The following is an 18,463-nucleotide window of genomic DNA, read 5'->3' on the forward strand; positions in this document are numbered from 1 at the left end:
TGACGGGGATTCGAACCGCGACCCGCAGACTGCGAGTCGAGCGCCCTAACCACCTGGCCATGCCAGGCAACACTGATCTACAAATGGATACACTATATGCTGTAGCCACATCGCGCGCATTTATTAAATCAAAGACATCCATTGAAACATTTTAAGAACATAGTTTAATCAGCTACTGTGCTCAGTCATGCAATGTATCAAACTCATGTACTAAGTGACAGAAAGTAGAAAACCCCTGTCTCTTATTAATGGCAGTCAATTAAAAAATACAAAATAAAATATCAAAGATATGCTTTCGTAGTTTTTAGATGTGTTCGATAACTTTCGAGTACGTACATAATTTATTTTACTTCACATCCATTTCTTAACAAGAATAACAAATTGTTCGTACATTTCTGCAACACCCCCCCTCCCCTTTCAGTGCTTTAGAATACTCGGGAATATGAAATGTGTGAACAATTTTATTTTCAACCAGTCTGGTTCCCCGTGAGTTCAAATAAGTATTGTCGTTAGAACAGTTTCTTATCGAATAAAAAACCAGTAGCATCAAAACTTGTTTTCTTGAATGTTAAAACTTGTGGAAAAAAAAAGAAGCTATTTCAAGCATGCTTGACAAACCTAACCATTTTCAGTTTTAAAACAAGATCAAAGATGTTCTCAAGTAAGAAATTGCAAAAACATATAAAAAAATCCTTTGAGTGATGTAAAAGTAAACGTTTTTCACAAATATAGAGAGTAAAAGAATAAAATAAACAGTAAACTGCTTTAAACTGCTTTTGAAGGAACGTGCTCATACCTTTGGGCTATTTACTGTGTCTGCTGTGGGAATCGAATCCCGGATTTAAGCGTTATAAGTCTGTAGACTTACCGCCGTCCCACCGGTGAGACCTCATGCGTCTATAAGGCCGATTTAACGCAGCGCTATTAACAAACTACTAAAAGCTTTAGTATACAAATACGCCACATCGGATACATGACTTAAAGAAGACAAAATCTGATAGAATAAAACAAACATTTAAGATTTTCTTCTTTTTTGTTTTTAGCGAAATGAAATTTTGTTTATCGATGAAATGGTGGTCAAAATTGAACACACTGGTCTGTTTTGAGCTTGGGGGCCTTAAGGGAATTTACAATTGATTCAGAAGTGATAAATTATTCAACAATACCTTTAATTAAAACCTTTTATTGAACTAGAAGCTACTAAACCTGATATACCGGGACTTGGACTATCGAATTTTAGATGAATAAATGATCGACCATGTTGAACTCGATCAGTTGATTATGGACGATGGAAATTTAGACTGATGGGATCAGAATGATAGAAACTTTGATCAGCATGATCTGAATAAAGGAAATTTAAATTGTTAGGAGCTGAGCTACCTAAAGTTGGATAGATTAAAGAATGACAACGGAGACTTACACCATTAGGGTAGATGGACATAAGAATATTAAAATTCGACATTCTGGTACTTTTGGCGGTAGGATTTGGAAATTGATATTGCTAGGATATGATTAAATAAACTGGAATCAATAGGTTATCGATTACGGGTGCTGTTTTTTTTTTTTATCAGTAGGTAATATCCATCTAGTTGTCCTCTGTTACGCCTAATTATATATTACACAAAAGCTACAATGTTTAACAAATTTTAAAAGAGAAAAATGCGGAATAGAATTATCTCGAGACCGGGGAATAAATTGACGATGTTTATAAAGCATCGTTACGTTAACATGTATTTTGAACTACAAGATAAATCACACATTTTCTCTTTTATCGTGGAAAACCCGTGTCTAAGAAGTGTAGCAGATAAACTGTGGAAGGACTTCGTATCGGTTTCGCTAGAGATCACCACAACAGAAGCTTTTCTCCGCTACGTACAAACATTCTTCACGAACCATGGAGAACATACAGCATCTGTCTCTTCAGTGACACTTGTAACGTTTCAACTCACTGACCGCATGCATTGTCTTCGTGAACTCGTCACTTACTCAGCGTTCAAACTGACCACTAGAGATTAAGGTGATTACTCAACTGTGTTAGACGTCACAGCAGGTGAGTTTTGTTGGGCAAGATACTGTTGTGTGAAGACGTTGTCTACCAGAAAAATAAATATAGGTACGATTTCAAAGAAGACATGCCTATTAATTTGAAGATCTAAGACTTTTGCGTCCCAAAACCTATCTTAGCATTGTACAGAATCTGAAGATATAGCGGTCTACGGTAGAACTTTTTTGCTACATTTTTTTAAACTTAGTCCGTTCAGTCGCTGTGTATTAGTTAGTCTGTAACTGAATTTTATAGGAGTATTTTTGATGTATGCTCTTAACATGTGTATTTGTACATGTATATGTGATTATTATACTCCATTAAAATAATTTTAGGACATAAATTATAACAATGAAAACAAAATACAACAAATGTCGAATGTTATCAAAGTTTTATATATTTATATTTATTTTAACAAACCTTAGTTTGTTCGTAGGACATGAGAGAATATCTCTACAGAAGATATGCGTATCTTTCTGAATCACGTTTAAAGGTTCTGAATTTTTTTTTTTTAGATTTTATCAATAAGTTCGAACCAGATTTAAATAAATTATTCACCTTGTTAAATCATATAACAAGGTCGGTAAAAGCTTTTAAACGCTCCCCCCCTAGTGGCACAGCGGTATGTCTGCGGAATTACAACGCTAGAATCCGGGTTTCGATACCCGTGGTGGGCAGAACACAGATAGCCCATTGTGTAGCTTTGTGCTTAATCACAAACAAACAAGCTTTTAAACGACCTATATTCCGCTGGAAGACCTGATCTCAAGGTTTGAAATAGTTTTAAACCCGTTCTGGATTCTGCTAGACCATATCTCAAAGTTTGCACCATCTTTACAAAATCTCATTTCAAGGTTTGAAACAGTTTTAAACCCGTTCTGGATTCTACTAGACCATATCTCAAAGTTTGCACCACCTTTACAAAATTCTATATTCTGTTATATTGCATCTTAACAAGACCTTTGACACTTCCGAAGACCATTATTATGCATGTTATTTTATATGGATGGTGAACGTGTAGCAATATTATTTGTCATAGAAATGGGCGTCCGCATGATGTATTACAGAGGGGAGGGGAGATGACAACATTTATTTTATGTTATCTTTTAAATTGTGATTATATAATCCAGAGGGACAAGTGCCCCCCCCCGGTTGTATATATAAATACTATTAAGTAACTAATGCACACACACACACACACTTATTTCGTTTAGACCAATACATTCATCTGGCAGCTGAATATTTCTCCTGGATAGAGACTAAGATAGCTTTAAGTTTTGTATGATGATGTACAAGAATCCTGAAAATAATTGATTATAATTATGCTGAAAGTATCCTCCCAAATCACCCGCATTTATGACGTGCACAATACAAAATTTTATGTTCTACAAGAATAGTAAACCTTTAATGAATATCTTATAATAGTATAGACTGACATATTTAAGTTAATTAAAACTGGTGAGTAAAAATAAAAAAAAATATTAATGATTCGTACAAAATCATCTAATTAACAAGTTCGGATTATTAGGATCATTAAGGAAAGAATGTTTTGAGCGAACAGGAACATTGCTGGTGATTAGATTAGTTTGTTCAAAATGCACGATATCGTTTCGAAAGTTGGCAAGGAAATAAGGAAAATCGTTACTGCAGAAGCAACACGCTGCGTCAATTAACGCCGTTATTATTATTATTTATTTTATTGATTGAAGATATGAAAGTAACGTTCCGAGAGAGTTTGAAAATTAACTTTTATTTTGCAAACCTCTTTCCAACCACGTGATGTAGCTAACCCTATCAGCACGTGCATACCTAATTACGTAAAACTTAATTGTTGTCACGAAAAGCGTTGTTCACGGACAGGAGACACGATGAAGAAGTTCAACAATCGTTTACCTTACCTCAGATTCAGCGTGAAAAGATATTATCGTAGTTCTAGTTTACTTTCAAGGTAACTACCAGACTTTTTACACGATTTATTTACGTATAATATTGAAAAAAAAATGGAGACGAATAAAATTAGGAACACGTTTAAGGTCGTTGATATGATTGTGCAAAGGACCTTTTTATACGAAAGGTAATACAAAAAATGGGGCTCCCTGGTAAATTAGCTGTATAAAAAAATCGGGTTTCGATAACCACGGTGGGGAGTGCACAGATAGCCATTTGTTAAGCTTTGTGCTTAATATCAAACAAAAAAAATCTGATAAAAACTAAGGTAATAGTTGGATTTATAAGCAAAATTAAGTTTGTTGCCAAAGTAGAGCACTTAATGATCAAAACACTTAATGATCACGATATGGCACTATATATATAGAAGGAAACACATTTTTTTCTTATGATTAGTATAAATAGGCCTGACGAATTAATGGCAGATCTACTTGATTTATTTAGACAATTGATTGTGGTTAGTCCACATGACCAGAAACAAAAGGGGGAGGGTAATGTAATAAAGTAATTGATAAACAGTTTTTCATTTGGACTTTGACGATTGTTTGTTTTGTATTTCGCGCAAAGCTACACGAGGGCTATCTGCGCTAGCCGTCTCTAATTTAGCAGTGTAAGACTAGAGGGAAGGCAACTAATCATCACCACCCACCGCCAACTCTTGGGTTATTCTTTTACCAACGAAAAGTGGGATTGACCGTCACATTATAATGCCCCAATGGCTGAAAGAGCGAGCATGTTTGGTGTGACGGGGATTCGAACCCGCAGATTGCGACTCGAGCGCCGTAACCACCTGGCCATTTTCTACCAATTTCTTTAAATACTTTTAAATTCATCATTCGATAGGTTCACTCTTTTTGTAACTCAATCAAACTTAGCCTGTTCTAGACTAGGCCGAACTTTGGCTAACCTTATTGAACTTATTAAAATAAAATCCTGGTACAATGCCTTTGGTAAGTAAATAATGGACATCGAAGTACAAGGAAGATTTGAGATCCGAATGTTGTTTCAAGAAAGAATAAGAAAGAGCAACAGGAAATACATAATTATCATCATACATGTCTTAAGAATGGAGTCCAACAGTGGATGTAGACGAAGAACTTTTACCATGGTGTTAAGGATACTCAAGTAGCAATCTGTAGGCCTCGGGTTCCAATCAATAGGATACTCAAATGGCAATCTGTAGGGCTCGAGTTCCAATCAATAGGTCATTCAAGTGGCAATCTTAGGCCTCGGGTTCCAATCAATAGAATACTCGAATGGCAATCTGTAGGCCTCGGGTTTCAATCAATAGGATACTCAAATGGCAATCTGTAGGCCTCGGGTTCCAATCAATAGGATACTCAAATGGCAATCTGTAGGGCTCGGGTTCCAATCAATAGGTCACTCAAGTGGCAATCTGTAGGCCTCGGGTTCCAATCAATAGGATACTCAAATGGCAATCTGTAGACCTCGGGTTTCAATTAATAGGATACTCAAGTGGCAATGTGTAGGCCTCGGGTTCCAATCAAGGTACTGAACATGCTTGCTCTTTCCGTCGTGGAGGCTTTATAATATGAAGATAAATCCCACTATTCATTGGGAAAGAGTATTCCAAGAGTTGGCGGTGGGTGTTGTTGATTATTTGCCTTCCCTATAGTCTATTACTTCAAATTTGGGACAGCTAGTGCAGATAGCCCTCGAGTAGCTTTGTGCGAAATTAAACCAACCAAATAAATAAATTATTTGTATTTCGCGCAAAGCTATTTGCCGTCCCTAATTTTGAAGTGATAAACCAGAGCGAAGGCATCACCAACCGTCAACTCTTTGGATATTCTTGCAAGACCGTATTGTGGAATTGGAGTGCGATTTTTCTTTGGAAGCCCCGGGGGGTAGGCAAAAGAGAGGGGCGAGCCACGGAACCTTAAATCCACAGTGCGGGACGCTAATTACTAGGCCATGCTCGACCACAGCTAGATTTATATATACAAATTATTAAATTCAAAATTGTTATTCGTATATCGAACGTGTTAATTTCTTCATTCCAGTTCAAATAAAGTTAGCTGAAGTTTAAAATACGATATTTTCAAAGTTGGAACAGCTTTATGAGAATAGTAAATACAAGGTGATATTGCATAAAAACAAACTCTAAAGACAATTACAACAGCTACAGTGTGCATTAGTCTTACTTGAGAACATTAGAGACAATAATCGTATTGTTTCTAGTCACTGTGCAAAAATATCTTAGAAACCTTTTGCCAAGAAACCCGCATTTTACCCAACAAAATCAAACGGAGCTGAGTAGTATAATAAGCTAGACGTTTTTCAATTGGAACTCTATAAGCTATTACTAGAAAGAGCTTCAAAATTAAGACAATTTTAAATATAAATCTTTATGGTAATCTTCTCAACATTCTCTGAGGAGGAAAATCCAATAAAGAGACATATAATATTAAGAGTTTCAAATGAATAAGCAAAATGCTTATACTGAAAATCCATTAAGGCTGCTGTTTGAAACACAGCATCCGCTTATACTGAAAATCCATTAAGGCTGCTGTTTGAAACACACCATCCTCTGACTAAACAAATAAAGAAGAATGTTTGTGATTGGCAAGTGGATTAATCGGAAATAAAGCGATTTTTACTTCAGTATGTTTGATTTACAGTATACCCTCTTTTTAATGCTGTATATAAATGTCTTTACGACGTTACAGTTCCATGTTGGCTAATTTCATTTGTGAGTCCTTAAAGAATCTCTTTGTATTGTAAATGTACAGATATTGATTTTGTTTTAAAAGAAAAATCTCAAAGGTCATATTGAATGTGGTTTGTAACTTCTAGCACCTACCCCCATCTCAAAGGTCATGTTGAGTGTGGTTTGTAACTTCTAGCCCCTACCCCCATCTCAAAGGTCATGTTGAGTGCGGTTTGTAACTTCTAGCCCTCCGCTTTTGTTTTAGACTGACATTTTTATTACAGGCGTATCTATACTACAATCAGCTTTCGGTCAAATACTAATGATTTATCTTTTCGCCAAAAGTGAGCAAAAAATTGAAAATCAAAAACTTTACACTAACTTAAAGAAATAAGATAGCGAAGTAAAAGTTAAAGAACTCACGGGAAGAAAACTTTAAGAATGAAGTTTTTGAATCTTTCTTTACCAATATTTTCAGGATTGTGCTCAAGTTAAACAACATCAGCACAATCCTGAAAGGGACAAAGCAACCAGGAGAAGATCGAAAACAAAAACTGTGAGAACAAAAGCGTCTGAATGTAAAATGCTTTATACTTTTTGCTTGCTGGTATTATTTTCATAAGTACCCAGCGTTTCTCTTCAAAACTTGACAACTTCCCACCCAAACACGGCACGGTAGTTTTTGGGTTTGGGTGGGAATTTTCTTTTCTCTCTCCCTCTCTCCAACGAGAGAATAAAACAGTATCATTCCTAACTAGCTTCACAATAAACGTTCAAAATGTGTGAAATGATAGGAGTTTTATCGTGTAAAGAGAGAGACCTTAACATAAATGCTTTTCATATACTATAGACACTCTAACAGGGAGAACAGACCTGGGATGGTTTCCTAATGTCGACATAGACTGTTAACAAGTATATCGTGGAATGTACAGCGTTATAAATAAAGATGAATATCAGTAGGGTAGAAAAGCACAACACATTAGCTCGTTTACTTACCTTAGTACCAGTTTCATTGCTTGAGTGTCGACAGGAGTTCGCTGTCTGTCGTTTTCTTCAATCTTGATAAGATCTTCCTTACCTTTTATCTTCACCTTCTACTATATTATCATACTATAGTTTTGACGTCAGCAAGCATAAGTTATGTATCACGTGATTATTAACGTTTGTTTCCACCAATAGTAAAGCTAGGACGTCATGAATGATGTTTCTTTCTCGGGCCACACAGAGTGAAGAAGTTTCTTCAACCAACAGGAACAGCGAATCAATAGTTAGTTTTCAATCATCCTTCCCACATATGTTCTGCACCCACACACTTCATTATAACTTCAACTGAAGATGAAAATGAAATCCTTTAATAAGTTTTGTGACAATTATTTTTAATCTCTTAGAAGTACTTTTTAAATTTTTTGGTGTGTATCCATGATCAACAGACCTACGAAGTGCAGTCAGTTTTAGGCTTCATAATCTTTATGATATTCAGTGGGGATTTTAGACTTGAGTTTATTCTAAGTGAAAGGTCAGACGTCTCAATTCATTCAACTTCCTCAAGAGCGTAAATTTTTAGCAGGTACTTTTCTGACTCAATATTTGAAATCATTTTCAAGGCTGACGAAGTGATATCATTTCTTCTCTTTTGTCACAGTTCAGATTTATGTAAAACTCATCTCTGCACTCTCTTAGTGAATTCTGTGCAAATGCTAGAAAACAGGTAATAAGCCAAAACTATACACGTTTTTTGATTTCTAAAAAGAGAAAAACAAAATAGGTTTTTAGCTTTACAACTTTATGCAGAAAGCGCTTAAAAACGAGTTTTGATGAAACCGATCAAAAATGAAAAGCACTATTCTGGAAGGAAGTGAAATTTACCAACTCAGTAAACAAACAGGTAAAACGAAAATAGTTTTTATCAAAAATTTAATGATAAAGTAATGGCCAATTAATGTTCTAGCACTCCAAATTAACATAAAGTCGAGTTATTGGTGACTTATAGCTTCCAAACCATTTTATTTTGTATATATTTATTTTTTACTCTGTGTGTGTGTGAATTACTATCTTGTAATTTACTAGAGCTTATTGTGATTAAATGATACTATACAATTTAGTTAGTCAAATGTATTACTTTTGTAGGAAGCTAGTCAACATCATTTAACTTCCATTTTATCTCAGTTTTTTGTTACTGAGCTATGGGTTGCCTTTGGACTTTATTCATAAAAATACGTTTGTTAAGGACGGAATAGTCACTGAAATTGAGAACTACAGTACTCGAGTCACGATAACTTAGTGCATTAAAGCCCAAGAATCAGAGATCCTGGGTAAGAATAGCGCCTGATCCCAATTTGTACTTCATTAGAATAATTCTTACTTCGTAGAACGATATACTACCCTTAAAAACCTATGTAAATGAAGCTTGAAATGTTACACCCAATTGGAATATTGTACGCGATTTATAAATTGTGTATAAAAGATATTGAACACTTTTATGCACGTGTCTGTTGGTACTTAGAAACCTATAGTTTCTCAGAAAATGTTGAGAAGCAAATGAATAAAAGTTTTCAAATTTAGATTAAATAAAATTCTCATTAATTTCTATTAAAGTCTGGATAACACATCCTAAGTTCCTAACAAAAGATTGTCAATTATAATATGACTAAAGAATAATAAAAAAGTCAAAGTTAATTGGTTTCAGTGCTCACTACACGATGAGAAAAGTGAAAACCAGCAAGGCTTATGCACGTGTTATTTAGGCTTACTGCTTACGTCCGTTTGTTAGTTTACGTAACACCAAGTACTAGAATATTAAAATAATAAAAAGCACATTAATACAAATACATCAGATAAACCCATAAGAAAGCTAATATAAATTGAGCTACCAATTCGCCTATTTATTGAGGGTATGGCAAAAATTAAAATCTGGCTAGCTTTAAGTTGTTTTATTTCCTGTAATTCATACTTTCCTGCACGACAGGTTAGCTCAGCCATGAAAGAACAGTTCCAGGTTTTGACAAATCCGTATGTGTGTAAATTTTTACAATTAAGCCAAAAGAAAAATATATAAATATACATTTATTTTTAAAGTAAGATTGTATTTCCAGAAAAGAAAACCGTTAGAAACACTTCAGTATTCGTATTTGCTAAATAAACAAAATTTGATTCTTCTTTATATTCTAGCCTATAAAGTCACGCTGTTTCCTTTGAACTACAGCTAAATTATATAAATACTTCTTGAATAATTTTCTCTTAAGACAAGTTTTTGAGTTTTAAAAACACAAGTGGCAGGATGTTTGTGTCCTATTACTACACGTAATAGTTCTGAAATATTAAAAAAATATAAAGAATGTAAATAACTTGATACTGGATACGAAAAAGCTTACTATCTTATTGCGCTGTTTCGTTATATTCAAAATGAACACGCCACTATGGTTATAGAACAACATAACAAAGTTAATTGTTAAAATGGCTAATTTCTTTTTTTTTCATTTATGTTTGTCCCCATATGCAATATCTGATTTGCGCTTTAATATTTTGGGTTTCTCTCTATCTTTGTTTTAATTTTCCATCCAATAAACTTGAAGTAAGCTTATCAAAAAAGTATTTTCCGAAATAAGTTTGTTTGTTTGTTGTTAAGCACAAAGCTACACAATTGGCTATTTGTGCTGTGCTCACCTCAGAGTTGCCGTTCAGCCACCGTGACGAAAATAAATTGTTCGGCGTAAAGCTACACTAATGTGCTTTGTCACTCGCAGGTGTAAATACTCGATTTTTGCTGTTATAATCTCTCAGACTTACCTCTGAGCTACTGGTGGATTTCGAAAAAAAAAATAAACGAAGTTTCTGAAGCTCTTTAAATACTGAAATGTTCATCTATTTGGTCATTGAGCTTGATCACGATATTGGTTAATGGAATAAGCTGATCTTTATTGATTCATTACAGCATGTTCCAAGTAAAATATCAAGCTATTAACGTTGAAATTTCCCTTAAATATCTCCAATAAGCACGTGTAATTTTTCTCATCACTGAGATTACGAAATTTGAGATTTTATTAGAAGATTCGTAAAACTGTCAATCAAACATAAATATGTTATGTTTTATGTTAATGTACGAGATTAAAAAAACATACTGTCTAGCAATATAACTATTGTTGAATGTAACACGACTTTACTTTCGACAGCGCCGAAATATATGTAATTGTCAAAAAAGGAAAAAAAAAGAATCTAGTGATTAAAAATAAAAGCCAAAAATAACTTATAAATTTTCTTCAAATACACAGCAGACTTTAAACAAACCAGTTGTTTATAGTGTTAACCTTTCACCATTAAATTAAAGTTAATCCAGTTTGACTTAAGATTTCTTGAGATTCATTCAGTGGATTATTGTCACTTCATGGCATGACTGTCTGAGTGTGAGAACATCGATGTTTTTCCTTTAAATACGTGACACTCATTAGGGTGTAAACTTGTCTGAACAAGCCTGGCTTTCGTCAAACAATAGTCACATAGTTACTTTTCCTTTAAAGACGTGACACTCGTTAGAGCGTGATCCTGTCTGAACAAGCCTGGCTTTCGTCAAACAATAGTCACATAGTTACTTTTCCTTTAAAGACGTGACACTCGTTAGGGCGTGATCCTGTCTGAACAAGCCTGGCTTTCGTCAAACAATAGTCACATAGTTACTTTTCCTTTAAAGACGTGACACTCGTTAGGGCGTGATCCTGTCTGAACAAGCCTGGTTTTCGTCAAACACCAGTCATTACTTGTCTAAGGAGGGCTATCGAGTAGTATGAATGATTTGAAGTTCTTCACTAGACTGTAATTGGTCCAGTGAATTGATATTAAGACACACAAGAGGTCTGATTGTCTTACTTTGTAACCTGTATCAATTAATCTTAGTCAGTTTGGGCAAGAGTCTGTCGAGGTTTCTGTTAAACAACCACACGCTGATGACTGAACTAAATATAAGTTACTATGTCGATATTTTATATTGCTGGTGGCTCTTATTCTTTAAATTGAATTCGAAAGACGTTTTTTTTAACAAAATATACAACGGAAACTATCATCACTGATATTTATAAATTATTATTTTTATATTCAGTCATAGTTTATTTCAGGGCAACATAAGAGTTAAGTTTAAATCCTGTAAGTTTCGTCTTAGAGAACAGTTTTATTCTCATCATATACAATTTCAGCAAGCCATTATGTGGGTATGCCTGTCTGGTTTCTCCCAATTTTCTTGTAATTTTAAAGGAAAAACAATGAAGTTAGAAATAAGAGTCTTTTTAATGGTAGATATAATTATTACTATTTATATAGTAAATGCCTTAGGCAGATCGATTCTTATTTGTTTTACTTCATATATCGCTTACCTGTTTGGTAGTTGAAACAAAAATAGATCTTGTCATACAGTTCATTCATACCTTGTAAGTGTATGCTGTTTAATCACAATAATATTAATAGAGTGTAAATGATCTAAAATTTATTTTTTATATAGTGTGAACACCTTTTAAAAGCTGGCAAAACATGATTATAATTAATTGTACATTATGTTAGGCCTATTATATATTTCAACAAACTACATTTTTAATCTAGTCCGTTTGGGATTTTTAAGAATCAAAAGAGTGCATAATAATAATAGCATTCCAACCACACTATATTTGTCATATCCAATGCCGACGACGCGTTTCACTCAATCCAGAGCTCATCAGGTCAGCTGGGATACAACGAACACAGTAGTGGTCTGAACACTAATTATATAAGCCATTTATATTTTAATAATGTAGTGTTAACAATATAATAGGTCTAACATAATGTCTTATGACAAGTGTAATTAAATATGTTTTTCCATATATAGTACATTTATTTGTATTATACACTCTTCTAAAGACTGGTCTTTCAGAATAAGCTGAATAGATAAAGAAGCCGCGAAAGATAAGCATCAGTAGATCCTGGGAGGAAAAGGGAGTGTTCACGAGGGAGGGGGAGGCATAATCACTCAGTCGAAAGTCTTGAATAAAAGATAGTTATCGTAAAGGGGTGAGGATAATTGGAAATCTGTGAGAAAGAGAGAGTAGTATGAGGGACAATCAATATATGTAGATCTCGGGGACAATCAAGATATGTAAATCTTGAGAGAGAGTTCTGTCACGGGGGTATGGGCAATCAAGATATGTAAATCCTGAGAGAGAGTTCTGTCACGGGGGTGGGGGCAATCAAAATCTTATAAACCCTGAGTAAGTTATATATCCTCATACATGGTCATCATTTTTGACTTGTTAATGAGGATGGTTTATTAGATTCGTTTTTAGCGGTATGAACGTATCTTGTTTTTACTTTATTTATGAATCCCCTTTTTTCTCTATCTTGTGCTACAATATTATAAAAATAAACACATCAGATAATCATCAAAAGAAGCAGTACCGAATATATATATATATATATTTAGCGCACATCTACTCTGGTTCAAATCTCCCACACTTTTCTCTCTGCCACACAGAAATACGATTACACGTGTGTCAAATAACTGTGTATACAGTAAAACATCGAGAGCATTCAAGTTCATTTACAAGTGTTTACTAAAACGTTATCAGTAATGTTCTTGCAAAGTTTAAGCCAGGAAATCAACCAGTTCATCCAATAGCCAATATGATACCTACCTTAAAGCTGGCGATGCAACAAGAACAAATTTGTTAAGCTCTTTCTTGTTGACTGAAACCGAGCCCTACAACCTAAGAATATATAAAAACATGCTGTACGAGCAACAGTGTAGAGGTAAACAATATGTATTGCTTAACGCTAGCTTGTTTGTTAAGCACAAAGCTGCATAGTGGGCTATCTGTGCTCTGACCACCACGGGTATCGAAACCCGGTTTCTAGCGTTGTAAGTCCGCAGACATATTGTGCTACTGAGGAGCTTAACGATAGCTACGATGTATACATTGTAACATTTAGAATAGTAGATTACACCTTGGTTGTACACATATACAAGTTCGGTGCTTATTTTGGTAGAACTTTCAAATTTTGATTTATTCTGTCATTCTTCCTATAATTCAGTAGAATGTAGTGGTAAAGGTTAGCAAAGAATATCGTAAGTAAACATGTACTTATTCTAATAATTCGTAGTTGTTGTTGTTGTTGTTGTTTTTTTAGAAAGTTTTGCCATTGTTTTGAGGGCGACTGATTTAGTTAAACTATAATGCTTTGATTAATTATACGTTCGAGAATTAATAAGTGCTTTCAAAAGGATTGATTTAGACTAGTGGATTATCAGGTTCTCTAAAGTCAGATCCTAGCAGATAAATTAATCTAATTTAGAGATCGGTAAAATTGTCTTATGAATTAAGCTTCCGTTCAAGAGCGAAACAATTTGCCGTCAGAGATGATCGGAACCTTGTATCGGTATTACAATGTTTAAAACTGTTTCCTCGCTTATTTGAAGTTACCGTCTTCTCTCTTTATTTACCGACATGGAGTTTATAAAAAAATAAACAAAATTATAACCAAACACAGCTATGAAGTCCAAATTCTCGGTGTAATGCTACTGTATTGTAGAACTAAATTGATTTTTTTCAAGTGAATTGAGAAACTTATGAGATAGTTATAGGTGCATTCGTTTCATTGTCACGTGCGATGAGGGGCAATTTAATAATCCTGTAAAATTCAGAAACAAGTAGGGATTTTCTTAAGAACTGATCTAAAATGATGATTTTTATATCTGTTTGTTACACATTTAGCTAAATTAATAATAATTCTCGCTTTGTTTGTTTGTTTGCAGTTAAGCACAAAGCTACACAACTGGCTATCTGTTCTCTGCCCACCACGGATATTGAAACCCGGTTTCTAGCGTTGTAAATCCGCAGACATACTGCTGTGTCACTGGGAGGCAATAATGGTAGCAGGATCTTTTTATTACAACATTTAAACAAAATCAGTTTACTTATATTTAGCAGAGTCAGTAGTATAGCCTGTTTGTTTGTAATTAAGCACAAAGCTACACAATGGGCTATCTGTGCTCTGCCCACCACGGGTATCGAAACCCGAATTCTAGCGTTGTAAGTCCGCAGACATACCGCTGTACCACTGGGGAGCAGTATAGCCTGAGTTGTTTGTTTCAGAATTTTTTTTATCAAATTGAGCTACACAAGGGCTGTCAGACTAGAAAAAAGGTACTTAATCACAGCACGTACCGCCAACTCTTATGTGATCGAATAGTGGGACTTAACAGTCACTCTTCAGTGCACCTACGATTCCAAAGCGGAAAAGAGTCGCGAACCATGAATTCTGTGACTTACAGTATGGAAATACTAACAGTTAAGTATGCCCGGCCTAATATAGTCTGGACAGAACCTATTTAAAGTATGCCTAATTGTCAAAAGTCCTTCTCATCATATTTGGTCATCATATTTATTTGATTTTTGAACGCTTCTCGTAATTTTGGTCCAAATATTGAAATTTTGCATATAGAAACTCATATATTGAAACTCGCAGAATAAAAAAACAACAACATTGTCTGAAGTGTTGTAAGGGACCTCCCCCCTCCTCCCCCACACACACACCAAAAAATAAATAGGGTCAGTTTTATTGGCTCACAGACTTTGCTGAAATAATTTAGTAACATGCAAGGAACCGTTTTAAATAGTAATATAAAATATATTAATTTTTTTCAAATTTTAGTCTGCATATGAAGGTCAAAAGGGAATTAAGGGCTTTCAGTACTAGATCCACAGATTTACATAAAAATTGACATGCATATGTAAGACATTGTTCAAAATAAGTGTTTACGTTTAGGTTTTAGAAGTATCAATATTGTGATTGTATATTCCTTATGTATGAACAATGGTTTGGGGAGGAGGAGGGATATCACGATTGATTGCAAGGATGTAGTTGAAAAATGGGAAAAAAACCTGCAAATTGTTGTTAAAAAGAACTTGTTTGGCCAAGTTATTTAGCACAATTATTGTTTCAATTGGATTTTTATGAGTAATTTACTGGTATAATGTAATAGCGGGAAATACGAACAATACATTTGTAAACATTTCTTTTAATCTACTTTTAGTAAAATACAAACGAAAAATTACGTTTAATAAATAGATAGCAATAGATAGCTATGCTGCTTTTGGGGCCAATCTTCATAACTTTACCTTTTGAATATCTGCGTAAAAAAAATGACATTGGAAGTTTTAGATTTTGTGAACTTTCGTTCATGAGAGATTCTCCGAGCTCATCATGTAACATCTGGATCAATAGACACGGGGAGCTGGAGATGGCTGAATCACGTCATCCATCATTCACTTCACATGAAAAGTGCCAGGAATGAAATGAAAATCTACTGAATGCTTTAGGGTGTACTGACTAATGATTGCAGCTTTGTAGTAAGTAAATTAGCAAAGATATATTTTGGGAAATAAAACATTATATTATTTCTTTCCACGTGCTAGCTAATTCCCGATAAGAAACTAATGGACCTAGCATGTGGTAATTTCTTTTTGTTTGATTTATGAAGTTACCATTCGAGTTCCAGTTAATTTTGGAATCCGGGTCTTTTTTGTGTGTGTATGTGTGTTTAATTAAAAGAATATTTTGTATTCTTCCTTAATTCATTTATATGGAAACAAAATCCCTTTAATTGTTCTTGGTATGTATGTATTCTCATAACAACATTAGTAATATTATCGAAATAATAATACCTTTTTCTGTTTTTTGAGATCAGAAATTCAACACACAAATATAACTTCTGTTTTGGTAGTGAGACGTGAAAATTAGCATATGAATATACTTTGTGAAGATTTGATAGTAAGTAAATGGTATTTTCAACCTGAGCGACACCTTATGTGACATACAGGCAAAACAGCCAGGTCAGACACTCTAAAGGTTCAGGCGTTACCCCTAATTTAAAATTGCTCACCAAAGGAAGGGTGACCAGTAATTAGCACCCACCGTCTACACGACGACTCTCAACCGAATATCGGAATTAACTGCCACGTTTATAACGCCCCTACAGATTAAAGTGCAGAGCGTATTGAACGACAAAATACGGCTTGCACTTTGGCCCTTCTGATACCTAGCCCGTCACACAAATCACAAGGCAATATACGACTTCTTTCTAGTAAGATAACAAAATTATCACATAAATGTACTCAATTTTAGTAATAAAATTAAAAAATTATAAGCTAAATATGCTGTCTGCAGCTTCGGGATTCAAATTAGAAATTACACACTTAAATATATCTTCTTTTTAGATAGTGAGGTTAAAACATAAAACGTAAATATATCTTCTATTTAGATAGTTAAGTTAAAAACATAAAACGTAATTATATCTTCTTCTCTTGGAGAGGTGAATCAGAACTAGTATATAATTTCACCATTTCCTGTTGCGGGAATAAGATTCAAAAATTGAACGCGTAAGAAAACCTTGTTTTAAGAAGATGAGCATATTACAAAGTCTAAAGTGTATTTCAGTAAATAAAAATAACCGTTATTGTTTAACCATGAATATAACCTACTTTAAGAAACAGCAAAAATGTGGTCCCTTAACGATCCTTTGTTTTGAAATTCAGTAACTTACAATAACCGTTATTGTTTAACCATGAATAGAACCTCCTTTAAGACCCCCACCCCCATGGTTTCATTAGGATCATTATCTGATCTTTCTTGTATATTGGTATACTTACATACATGTTTGTGAATCGCTACTGATGATCTGTTAGTGATTAAGAATTGGAATTTTTATTAAGAGGTATTTCTATAAGTTTTAACTATTTATTTTTAGTAAGTTTTAGGGTATACTTTTATAAGTGTTTTAGAGTTTTGTATCCGTAAACGTAATTAACTATTAAGGATACTTGCTAATATTATTATTCATTAATTCTAAAGCATAACAACAACTAGAAATCGCCTCTCTAAACCCTTTGTTTGTTAAGTAAATAGGTTTCGCTACAGATCCACAGATTTTTAAATATAAGAGACGTTTTTAGTCTTAGCTACGAATGGGAGACTTATTCAAGGCTGACATTTCTCGAAATAAGCTGTTGGTCAGAGTTAAGGGATTGAGATCGGATTATCGACTTGTAAAGCTGGTGACTTACTTTCATCACTAATTGAATTTCTAAAACTCATTGCTTGGTTTAGTGAAGACATTACGTGAAATCCTCCTCAAAATGCCAGCTGCAGCTGACCTTAAGCTTCTTCACAATTCAAGACTCTTCTGGTCTACCACTATAGGTCCTGGATTGGAAGACATTGACGAAGAGGATCGGATTGAAATAAGCCGTTTGTATGATATGTTGTTTTCAATTCATATTTTCGCCTGTTCTGTACGACGATTAAAACAAGTTGTACGGTTTTATTTATCAGTGTTTTAAGTCTTCAGATGTTTACAGTTATTAAAAAATCAACCGGTTGAGTTTAAAAAATAAACAAATGTTGCTTCCGATTGGTATTTGGAACAATAAGATACATATAATTTTTTATTCACGATAAACAGGTGACAATTTTAATTTCTTGGGATACTATTTGTTTGTTTGGTTAATTCCACAAAGATACACAATGGGCTATCTGTGCTCTGACAACTAGGGGTATCGAAACCCGGTTTCTAGCGTTATAAATCCGCAGACATACCGTTGTGCCACTGACGGGCTCTTGGGATACTTTGTTTGTTTTGAATTTCGCGCAAAGCTACACGATGGCTATCTGCACTAGCCGTCCCTAATTTAGCAGTATAAGACTAGAAGGAAGGCAGCTAGTCATCACCACCCACCGCCAACTCTTACCAACGAATAGGGGGATTGACCCATTATAACGCCCCCACAGCT

Source organism: Limulus polyphemus, unplaced genomic scaffold, assembly GCF_000517525.1.
Source record: "Limulus polyphemus unplaced genomic scaffold, Limulus_polyphemus-2.1.2 Scaffold3100, whole genome shotgun sequence".
NCBI classification, from domain to species: Eukaryota; Metazoa; Arthropoda; class Merostomata; order Xiphosura; family Limulidae; genus Limulus; species Limulus polyphemus.